A 12354-nucleotide genomic window follows, 5' to 3' on the forward strand; every position below is an offset into this window, starting at 1 on the left:
TTGAAGTTATTCCTTTTTCCACTATAGGCCCCTTAGCGCTCCGAATGTCCACTTGCACTTTCTACAGAAAGAGTGTTTCAGATGTGCACAATCCAAAGTAAGCTTCAAGTCTGCTAGTTGAAAGCGCAGAACAGAGAGAAGTTTCACAGAATACTTCTGTGTAGTTTTTATTGGAAGATATTCCTTTTTCCAATGTAGGCCCCTTAGCGATCGGAATGTCCACTTGCAGTTTCCGCAGAAGCAGTGTTTTAGAACTGCTGAATCAAAAGTAAGGCTCAACTCTGTTAGTTGAATGCAAAGAAGAGAAAGAGGTTTCACTGAATGCTTCTGTGTTGTTTTTATTTGAAGATATTCCTTTTTCAACTAAAGGATCCTAAGCCCTCCAAATGTCCACTTGCAGTTTCTACAGAAAGAGTGTTTCAGAACTGCTCAATGCAAAGTACAGTTCAACTCTTTTAGTTGAATGCACAGAACAGAAAGAAGTTTCACAGAATGCTTCTGTGTAGCTTTTATTTGAAGATACTCCTCTTTCCACTATAGGCCCTTTAGCGCTACGATTGTCCACATGTAATTTCTACAGAAAGTTTGCTTCAGAACTGCTCACTAAAAAGTAAGGTTCAACTCTGTTAGTTGAATGCACAGAACAGAAAGAAGTTTCGCAGAATGCTTCTCTGTAGTTTTTATTTGAAGATATTCCTTTTTCCAATAGAGGACCCTTGGCGCTCCAATTGTTCACTTGAAGTTTCCCCAGAAGGAGTGTTTCAGAACTTCTCAATCAAAAGTAATGTTAAATTCTGTTAGTTGAATGCACAGAACAGAAAGAAGTTTCGCAGAATGCTTCTGTGTAGTTTTTATTTGAAGTTATTCCTTTTTCCACTATAGGCCCCTTAGTGCTCCGAATGCCCACTTGCACTTTCTACAGAAAGAGTGTTTCAGATGTGCACAATCCAAAGTAAGGTTCAACTCTGTTAGTTGAATGCAAAGAAGAGAAAGAAGTTTCACAGAATGCTTCTGTGTTGTTTTTATTTGAAGATATTCCTTTTTCCACTTAAGGATCCTAAGCCCTCCAAATGTTCACTTGCAGTTTCTACAGAAAGAGTGTTTCAGAACTGCTCAATGCAAAGTAATGTTCAACTCTTTTAGCTGAATGCACAGAAAAGAAAGAAGTTTCACAGAATGTTTCTGTGTAGCTTTTATTTGAAGATAGTCCTGTTTCCACTATAGGCCCTTTATCGCTCCCATTGTCCACTTGCAATTTCTACAGAAAGTGTGCTTCAGAACTGCTCATTAAAAAGTAAGGTTCAACTCTGTTAGTTGAATGCACAGAACAGAAAGAAGTTTCGCAGAATGCTTCTCTGTAGTTTTTATTTGAAGATATTCCTTTTTCCAATAGAGGACCCTTGGCGCTCCAATTGCTCACTTGCAGTTTCCCCAGAAGGAGTGTTTCAGAACTTCTCAATCAAAAGTAATGTTAAATTCTGTTAGTTGAATGCACAGAACAGAAAGAAGTTTCGCAGAATGCTTCTGTGTAGTTCTTACTTGAAGATATTCCTTTTTCCACTAAAGGCCCCTTAGCGCTCAGAATGTCCACTTGCAGCTACTGCAGAGAGTGTTTCAGAGCTGCTCAATTACAAGTAAGCTTCAACTCTGTTAACCGAATGTTCAGAGCCCAAAGAAGTTTCACACAATGCTTCTGTGTAGTTTTTATTTGAAGATATTTCTTCTTCCACTATAGGCCCCTTAGTGCTCTGAATATCCACTTCCAGTTTCTACAGAGAGAGTGTTTCAGAACTGCTGAATCAAAAGTAAGCTTCAACTGTGTTAGTTGAATGCACAGAACAGAAAGAAATTTCACAGAATGCTTCTGTCTAGTTTTTATTTGAAGTTATTCCTTTTTCCACTATAGGCCCCTTAGCGCTCCGAATGTCCACTTGCACTTTCTACAGAAAGAGTGTTTCAGATGTGCACAATCCAAAGTAAGCTTCAATTCTGCTAGTTGAAAGCGCAGAACAGAGAGAAGTTTCACAGAATACTTCTGTGTAGTTTTTATTGGAAGATATTCCTTTTTCCAATGTAGGCCCCTTAGCGATCGGAATGTCCACTTGCAGTTTCCGCAGAAGCAGTGTTTTAGAACTGCTGAATCAAAAGTAAGGCTCAACTCTGTTAGTTGAATGCAAAGAAGAGAAAGAAGTTTCACTGAATGCTTCTGTGTTGTTTTTATTTGAAGATATTCCTTTTTCAACTAAAGTATCCTAAGCCCTCCAAATGTCCACTTGCAGTTTCTACAGAAAGATTGTTTCAGAACTGCTCAATGCAAAGTACAATTCAACTCTTTTAGTTGAATGCACAGAACAGAAAGAAGTTTCACAGAATGCTTCTGTGTAGCTTTTATTTGAAGATACTCCTCTTTCCACTATAGGCCCTTTAGCGCTACGATTGTCCACATGTAATTTCTACAGAAAGTTTGCTTCAGAACTGCTCACTAAAAAGTAAGGTTCAACTCTGTTAGTTGAATGCACAGAACAGAAAGAAGTTTCGCAGAATGCTTCTCTGTAGTTTTTATTTGAAGATATTCCTTTTTCCAATAGAGGACCCTTGGCGCTCCAATTGTTCACTTGCAGTTTCCCCAGAAGGAGTGTTTCAGAACTTCTCAATCAAAAGTAATGTTAAATTCTGTTATTTGAATGCACAGAACAGAAAGAAGTTTCGCAGAATGCTTCTGTGCAGTTTTTATTTGAAGTTATTCCTTTTTCCACTATAGGCCCCTTAGCGCTCCGAATGTCCACTGGCACTTTCTACAGAAAGAGTGTTTCAGATGTGCACAATCCAAAGTAAGGTTCAACTCTGTTAGTTGAATGCAAAGAAGAGAAAGAAGTTTCACAGAATGCTTCTGTGTTGTTTTTATTTGAAGATTTTCCTTTTTCCACTTAAGGATCCTAAGCCCTCCAAATGTCCACTTGCAGTTTCTACAGAAAGAGTGTTTCAGAACTGCTCAATGCAAAGTAAAGTTCAACTCTTTTAGCTGAATGCACAGAAAAGAAAGAAGTTTCACAGAATGTTTCTGTGTAGCTTTTATTTGAAGATAGTCCTGTTTCCACTATAGGCCCTTTATCGCTCTGATTGTCCACTTGCAATTTCTACAGAAAGTGTGCTTCAGAACTGCTCATTAAAAAGTAAGGTTCAACTCTGTTAGTTGAATGCACAGAACAGAAAGAAGTTTCGCAGAATGCTTCTCTGTAGTTTTTATTTGAAGATATTCCTTTTTCCACATTAGGTCCCTCAGCGCTTCGAACTTCCGCTTTCAATTTGTACAGAAATAGTTTTGCAGATCTGCTGAACCAAAAGTAAGGTTCACTTCTGTTGGTTGAATGCGCCTAAGAGAAAGAAGTTTCACAGAATGTTTCCGTGTAGTTTTTAGTTGAAGATAGTCCTTTTTCCACAATAGACCCCTTATCGCTCTGAATGTCCACTTGCAGTTTCTACTGAAAGAGTGTTTCAGAACTGTTCAATCAAAAGTAAGGTTGAACTCTGTCAATTTAATGCACGGAACAGAAAGAAGTTTCGCAGAATGCTTCTGTGTAGTTTCTATTTGAAGATATTCTTTTTGCCACTAAAGGCCCCTAAGCGCTCAGAATGTCCACCTGCAGTTTCTACAGAAAGAGTGTTTCAGAAATGCTCAAAGGAAGGTTCCACTCTGTCAATTGAATGCGCAGAACAGAAAGAATCCTCACAGAATGCTTCCGTGTAGTTTTTATTTGAAGATATTTCATTTTCCACTATACGCCCCTTAATGCTCTGAATGCCCACTTGCAGTTTCTACAGAAAGAGTGTTTCAGAACTGCTGAATCAAAAGTAAGTTTCAAATCTGTTAGTAGAATTAACAGAACAGAAAGGAGTTTCAGAGAATGCTTCTGTGTAGTTTTTATTTGAAGTTATTCCTTTTTCCACTATAGGCCCCTTAGCGCTCCGAATGTCCACTTGCAGTTTCTACAGAAAGAGTGTTTCAGAAGTGTTCAATCAAAAGTAATGTTGAACTCTGTGAGGTCAATGCACAGAACAGAAAGAAGTTTCGCAGAATGCTTCTGTGTAGTTCTTACTTGAAGATATTCCTTTTTCCACTAAAGGCCCCTTAGCGCTCAGAATGTCCACTTCCAGCTACTGCAGAGAGAGTGTTTCAGAGCTGCTCAATTAAAAGTAAGCTTCAACTCTGTTAACCGAAAGTTCAGAGCCCAAAGAAGTTTCACACAATGCTTCTGTGTAGTTTTTATTTGAAGATATTTCTTCTTCCACTATAAGCCCCTTAGTGCTCTGAATATCCACTTCCAGTTTCTACAGAGAGAGTGTTTCAGAACTGCTGAATCAAAAGTAAGCTTCAACTGTGTTAGTTGAATGCACAGAACAGAAAGAAATTTCACAGAATGCTTCTGTGTAGTTTTTATTTGAAGTTATTCCTTTTTCCACTATAGGCCCCTTAGCGCTCCGAATGTCCACTTGCACTTTCTACAGAAAGAGTGCTTCAGATGTGCACAATCCAAAGTAAGCTTCAAGTCTGCTAGTTGAAAGCGCAGAACAGAGAGAAGTTTCACAGAATACTTCTGTGTAGTTTTTATTGGAAGATATTCCTTTTTCCAATGTAGGCCCCTTAGCGATCGGAATGTCCACTTGCAGTTTCCGCAGAAGCAGTGTTTTAGAACTGCTGAATCAAAAGTAAGGCTCAACTCTGTTAGTTGAATGCAAAGAAGAGAAAGAAGTTTCACTGAATGCTTCTGTGTTGTTTTTATTTGAAGATATTCCTTTTTCAACTAAAGGATCCTAAGCCCTCCAAATGTCCACCTGCAGTTTCTACAGAAAGAGTGTTTCAGAACTGCTCAATGCAAAGTACAGTTCAACTCTTTTAGTTGAATGCACAGAACAGAAAGAAGTTTCACAGAATGCTTCTGTGTAGCTTTTATTTGAAGATACTCCTCTTTCCACTATAGGCCCTTTAGCGCTCCGATTGTCCACATGTAATTTCTACAGAAAGTTTGCTTCAGAACTGCTCACTAAAAAGTAAGGTTCATCTCTGTTAGTCGAATGCACAGAACAGAAAGAAGTTTCGCAGAATGCTTCTCTGTAGTTTTTATTTGAAGATATTCCTTTTTCCAATAGAGGACCCTTGGCGCTCCAATTGTTCACTTGCAGTTTCCCCAGAAGGAGTGTTTCAGAACTTCTCAATCAAAAGTAATGTTAAATTCTGTTAGTTGAATGCACAGAACAGAAAGAAGTTTCGCAGAATGCTTCTGTGTAGTTTTTATTTGAAGTTATTCCTTTTTCCACTATAGGCCCCTTAGCGCTCCGAATGTCCACTTGCACTTTCTACAGAAAGAGTGTTTCAGATGTGCACAATCCAAAGTAAGGTTCAACTCTGTTAGTTGAATGCAAAGAAGAGAAAGAAGTTTCACAGAATGCTTCTGTGTTGTTTTTATTTGAAGATATTCCTTTTTCCACTTAAGGATCCTAAGCCCTCCAAATGTCCACTTGCAGTTTCTACAGAAAGAGTGTTTCAGAACTGCTCAATGCAAAGTAAAGTTCAACTCTTTTAGCTGAATGCACAGAAAAGAAAGAAGTTTCACAGAATGTTTCTGTGTAGCTTTTATTTGAAGATAGTCCTGTTTCCACTATAGGCCCTTTATCGCTCCGATTGTCCACTTGCAATTTCTACAGAAAGTGTGCTTCAGAACTGCTCATTAAAAAGTAAGGTTCAACTCTGTTAGTTGAATGCACAGAACAGAAAGAAGTTTCGCAGAATGCTTCTCTGTAGTTTTTATTTGAAGATATTCCTTTTTCCAATAGAGGACCCTTGGCGCTCCAATTGTTCACTTGCAGTTTCCCCAGAAGGAGTGTTTCAGAACTTCTCAATCAAAAGTAATGTTAAATTCTGTTAGTTGAATGCACAGAACAGAAAGAAGTTTCGCAGAATGCTTCTGTGTAGTTCTTACTTGAAGATATTCCTTTTTCAACTAAAGGCCCCTTAGCGCTCAGAATGTCCACTTGCAGCTACTGCAGAGAGAGTGTTTCAGAGCTGCTCAATTAAAAGTAAGCTTCAACTCTGTTAACCGAATGTTCAGAGCCCAAAGAAGTTTCACACAATGCTTCTGTGTAGTTTTTATTTGAAGATATTTCTTCTTCCACTATAGGCCCCTTAGTGCTCTGAATATCCACTTCCAGTTTCTACAGAGAGAGTGTTTCAGAACTGCTGAATCAAAAGTAAGCTTCAACTGTGTTAGTTGAATCCACAGAACAGAAAGAAATTTCACAGAATGCTTCTGTGTAGTTTTTATTTGAAGTTATTCCTTTTTCCACTATAGGCCCCTTAGCGCTCCGAATGTCCACTTGCACTTTCTACAGAAAGAGTGTTTCAGAGGTGCACAATCCATAGTAAGCTTCAAGTCTGCTAGTTGAAAGCGCAGAACAGAGAGAAGTTTCACAGAATACTTCTGTGTAGTTTTTATTGGAAGATATTCCTTTTTCCAATGTAGGCCCCTTAGCGATCGGAATGTCCACTTGCAGTTTCCGCAGAAGCAGTGTTTTAGAACTGCTGAATCAAAAGTAAGGCTCAACTCTGTTAGTTGAATGCAAAGAAGAGAAAGAAGTTTCACTGAATGCTTCTGTGTTGTTTTTATTTGAAGAGATTCCTTTTTCAACTAAAGGATCCTAAGCCCTCCAAATGTCCACTTGCAGTTTCTACAGAAAGAGTGTTTCAGAACTGCTCAATGCAAACTACAGTTCAACTCTTTTAGTTGAATGCACAGAACAGAAAGAAGTTTCACAGAATGCTTCTGTGTAGCTTTTATTTGAAGATACTCCTCTTTCCACTATAGGCCCTTTAGCGCTCCGATTGTCCACATGTAATTTCTACAGAAAGTTTGCTTCAGAACTGCTCACTAAAAAGTAAGGTTCAACTCTGTTAGTCGAATGCACAGAACAGAAAGAAGTTTCGCAGAATGCTTCTCTGTAGTTTTTATTTGAAGATATTCCTTTTTCCAATAGAGGACCCTTGGCGCTCCAATTGTTCACTTGCAGTTTCATCAGAAGGAGTGTTTCAGAACTTCTCAATCAAAAGTAATGTTAAATTCTGTTAGTTGAATGCACAGAACAGAAAGAAGTTTCGCAGAATGCTTCTGTGTAGTTTTTATTTGAAGTTATTCCTTTTTCCACTATAGGCCCCTTAGCGCTCCGAATGTCCACTTGCACTTTCTACAGAAAGAGTGTTTCAGATGTGCACAATCCAAAGTAATGTTCAACTCTGTTAGTTGAATGCAAAGAAGAGAAAGAAGTTTCACACAATGCTTCTGTGTTGTTTTTATTTGAAGATATTCCTTTTTCCACTTAAGGATCCTAAGCCCTCCAAATGTTCACTTGCAGTTTCTACAGAAAGAGTGTTTCAGAACTGCTCAATGCAAAGTAAAGTTCAACTCTTTTAGCTGAATGCACAGAAAAGAAAGAAGTTTCACAGAATGTTTCTGTGTAGCTTTTATTTGAAGATAGTCCTGTTTCCACTATAGGCCCTTTATCGCTCCGATTGTCCACTTGCAATTTCTACAGAAAGTGTGCTTCAGAACTGCTCATTAAAAAGTAAGGTTCAACTCTGTTAGTTGAATGCACAGAACAGAAAGAAGTTTCGCAGAATGCTTCTCTGTAGTTTTTATTTGAAGATATTCCTTTTTCCAATAGAGGACCCTTGGCGCTCCAATTGTTCACTTGCAGTTTCCCCAGAAGGAGTGTTTCAGAACTTCTCAATCAAAAGTAATGTTATATTCTGTTAGTTGAATGCACAGAACAGAAAGAAGTTTCGCAGAATGCTTCTCTGTAGTTCTTACTTGAATACATTCCTTTTTCCACTAAAGGCCCCTTAGCGCTCAGAATGTCCACTTGCAGCTACTGCAGAGAGAGTGTTTCAGAGCTGCTCAATTAAAAGTAAGCTTCAACTCTGTTAACCGAATGTTCAGAGCCCAAAGAAGTTTCACACAATGCTTCTGTGTAGTTTTTATTTGAAGATATTTCTTCTTCCACTATAGGCCCCTTAGTGCTCTGAATATCAACTTCCAGTTTCTACAGAGAGAGTGTTTCAGAACTGCTGAATCAAAAGTAAGCTTCAACTGTGTTAGTTGAATCCACAGAACAGAAAGAAATTTCGCAGAATGCTTCTGTGTAGTTTTTATTTGAAGTTATTCCTTTTTCCACTATAGGACCCTTAGCGCTCCGAATGTCCACTTGCACTTTCTACAGAAAGAGTGTTTCAGATGTCCACAATCCAAAGTAAGCTTCAAGTCTGCTAGTTGAAAGCGCAGAACAGAGAGAAGTTTCACAGAATACTTCTGTGTAGTTTTTATTGGAAGATATTCCTTTTTCCAATGTAGGCCCCTTAGCGATCGGAATGTCCACTTGCAGTTTCCGCAGAAGCAGTGTTTTAGAACTGCTGAATCAAAAGTAAGGCTCAACTCTGTTAGTTGAATGCAAAGAAGAGAAAGAGGTCTCACTGAATGCTTCTGTGTTGTTTTTATTTGAAGATATTCCTTTTTCAACTAAAGGATCCTAAGCCCTCCAAATGTCCACTTGCAGTTTCTACAGAAAGAGTGTTTCAGAACTGCTCAATGCAAAGTACAGTTCAACTCTTTTAGTTGAATGCACAGAACAGAAAGAAGTTTCACAGAATGCTTCTGTGTAGCTTTTATTTGAAGATACTCCTCTTTCCACTATAGGCCCTTTAGCGCTCCGATTGTCCACATGTAATTTCTACAGAAAGTTTGCTTCAGAACTGCTCACTAAAAAGTAAGGTTCAACTCTGTTAGTTGAATGCACAGAACAGAAAGAAGTTTCGCAGAATGCTTCTCTGTAGTTTTTATTTGAAGATATTCCTTTTTCCAATAGAGGACCCTTGGCGCTCCAATTGTTCACTTGCAGTTTCCCCAGAAGGAGTGTTTCAGAACTTCTCAATCAAAAGTAATGTTAAATTCTGTTAGTTGAATGCACAGAACAGAAAGAAGTTTCGCAGAATGCTTCTGTGTAGTTTTTATTTGAAGTTATTCCTTTTTCCACTATAGGCCCCTTAGTGCTCCGAATGTCCACTTGCACTTTCTACAGAAAGAGTGTTTCAGATGTGCACAATCCAAAGTAAGGTTCAACTCTGTTAGTTGAATGCAAAGAAGAGAAAGAAGTTTCACAGAATGCTTCTGTGTTGTTTTTATTTGAAGATATTCCTTTTTCCACTTAAGGATCCTAAGCCCTCCAAATGTTCACTTGCAGTTTCTACAGAAAGAGTGTTTCAGAACTGCTCAATGCAAAGTAAAGTTCAACTCTTTTAGCTGAATGCACAGAAAAGAAAGAAGTTTCACAGAATGTTTCTGTGCAGCTTTTATTTGAAGATAGTCCTGTTTCCACTATAGGCCCTTTATCGCTCCCATTGTCCACTTGCAATTTCTACAGAAAGTGTGCTTCAGAACCGCTCATTAAAATGTAAGGTTCAACTCTGTTAGTTGAATGCACAGAACAGAAAGAAGTTTCGCAGAATGCTTCTCTGTAGTTTTTATTTGAAGATATTCCTTTTTCCAATAGAGGACCCTTGGCGCTCCAATTGCTCACTTGCAGTTTCCCCAGAAGGAGTGTTTCAGAACTTCTCAATCAAAAGTAATGTTAAATTCTGTTAGTTGAATGCACAGAACAGAAAGAAGTTTCGCAGAATGCTTCTGTGTAGTTCTTACTTGAAGATATTCCTTTTTCCACTAAAGGCCCCTTAGCGCTCAGAATGTCCACTTGCAGCTACTGCAGAGAGTGTTTCAGAGCTGCTCAATTACAAGTAAGCTTCAACTCTGTTAACCGAATGTTCAGAGCCCAAAGAAGTTTCACACAATGCTTCTGTGTAGTTTTTATTTGAAGATATTTCTTCTTCCACTATAAGCCCCTTAGTGCTCTGAATATCCACTTCCAGTTTCTACAGAGAGAGTGTTTCAGAACTGCTGAATCAAAAGTAAGCTTCAACTGTGTTAGTTGAATGCACAGAACAGAAAGAAATTTCACAGAATGCTTCTGTGTAGTTTTTATTTGAAGTTATTCCTTTTTCCACTATAGGCCCCTTAGCGCTCCGAATGTCCACTTGCACTTTCTACAGAAAGAGTGCTTCAGATGTGCACAATCCAAAGTAAGCTTCAAGTCTGCTAGTTGAAAGCGCAGAACAGAGAGAAGTTTCACAGAATACTTCTGTGTAGTTTTTATTGGAAGATATTCCTTTTTCCAATGTAGGCCCCTTAGCGATCGGAATGTCCACTTGCAGTTTCCGCAGAAGCAGTGTTTTAGAACTGCTGAATAAAGTAAGGCTCAACTCTGTTAGTTGAATGCAAAGAAGAGAAAGAAGTTTCACTGAATGCTTCTGTGTTGTTTTTATTTGAAGATATTCCTTTTTCAACTAAAGGATCCTAAGCCCTCCAAATGTCAACCTGCAGTTTCTACAGAAAGAGTGTTTCAGAACTGCTCAATGCAAAGTACAGTTCAACTCTTTTAGTTGAATGCACAGAACAGAAAGAAGTTTCACAGAATGCTTCTGTGTAGCTTTTATTTGAAGATACTCCTCTTTCCACTATAGGCCCTTTAGCGCTCCGATTGTCCACATGTAATTTCTACAGAAAGTTTGCTTCAGAACTGCTCATTAAAAAGTAAGGTTCAACTCTGTTAGTTGAATGCACAGAACAGAAAGAAGTTTCGCAGAATGCTTCTCTGTAGTTTTTATTTGAAGATATTCCTTTTTCCAATAGAGGACCCTTGGCGCTCCAATTGTTCACTTGCAGTTTCCCCAGAAGGAGTGTTTCAGAACTTCTCAATCAAAAGTAACGTTAAATTCTGTTAGTTGAATGCACAGAACAGAAAGAAGTTTCACAGAATGCTTCTGTGTAGTTTTTATTTGAAGTTATTCCTTTTTCCACTATAGGCCCCTTAGCGCTCCGAATGTCCACTTGCACTTTCTACAGAAAGAGTGTTTCAGATGTGCACAATCCAAAGTAAGGTTCAACTCTGTTAGTTGAATGCAAAGAAGAGAAAGAAGTTTCACAGAATGCTTCTGTGTTGTTTTTATTTGAAGATATTCCTTTTTCTACTTAAGGATCCTAAGCCCTCCAAATGTCCACTTGCAGTTTCTACAGAAAGAGTGTTTCAGAACTGCTCAATGCAAAGTAAAGTTCAACTCTTTTAGCTGAATGCACAGAAAAGAAAAAAGTTTCACAGAATGTTTCTGTGTAGCTTTTATTTGAAGATAGTCCTGTTTCCACTATAGGCCCTTTATCGCTCCGATTGTCCACTTGCAATTTCTACAGAAAGTGTGCTTCAGAACTGCTCATTAAAAAGTAAGGTTCAACTCTGTTAGTTGAATGCACAGAACAGAAAGAAGTTTCGCAGAATGCTTCTCTGTAGTTTTTATTTGAAGATATTCCTTTTTCCACATTAGGTCCCTCAGCGCTTCGAACTTCCGCTTTCAATTTGTACAGAAATAGTTTTGCTGATCTGCTGAACCAAACGAAAGGTTCACTTCTGTTGGTTGAATGCGCCTAAGAGAAAGAAGTTTCACAGAATGTTTCCGTGTAGTTTTTAGTTGAAGATAGTCCTTTTTCCACAATAGACCCCTTATCGCTCTGAATGTCCACTTGCAGTTTCTACTGAAAGAGTGTTTCAGAACTGTTCAATCAAAAGTAAGGTTGAACTCTGTCAATTTAATGCACGGAACAGAAAGAAGTTTCGCAGAATGCTTCTGTGTAGTTTCTATTTGAAGATATTCTTTTTGCCACTAAAGGCCCCTAAGCGCTCAGAATGTCCACCTGCAGTTTCTACAGAAAGAGTGTTTCAGAAATGCTCAAAGGAAGGTTCCACTCTGTCAATTGAATGCGCAGAACAGAAAGAATCCTCACAGAATGCTTCTGTGTAGTTTTTATTTGAAGATATTTCATTTTCCACTACACGCCCCTTAATGCTCTGAATGCCCACTTGCAGTTTCTACAGAAAGTGTGTTTCAGAACTGCTGAATCAAAAGTAACTTTCAACTCTGTTAGTAGAATGCACAGAACAGAAAGGAGATTCAGAGAATGCTTCTGTGTAGTTTTTATTTGAAGTTATTCCTTTTTCCACTATAGGCCCCTTAGCGCTCCGAATGTGCACTTGCAGTTTCTACAGAAAGAGTGTTTCAGAAGTGTTCAATCAAAAGTAATGTTGAACTCTGTGAGGCCAATGCACAGAACAGAAAGAAGTTTCGCAGAATGCTTCTGTGTAGTTCTTACTTGAAGATATTCCTTTTTCCACTAAAGGCCCCATAGCGCTCAGAATGTCCACTTGCAG

The sequence above is a fragment of the Symphalangus syndactylus genome, chromosome 14 (genome assembly GCF_028878055.3).
Source record: "Symphalangus syndactylus isolate Jambi chromosome 14, NHGRI_mSymSyn1-v2.1_pri, whole genome shotgun sequence".
Classification (NCBI taxonomy): Eukaryota; Metazoa; Chordata; class Mammalia; order Primates; family Hylobatidae; genus Symphalangus; species Symphalangus syndactylus.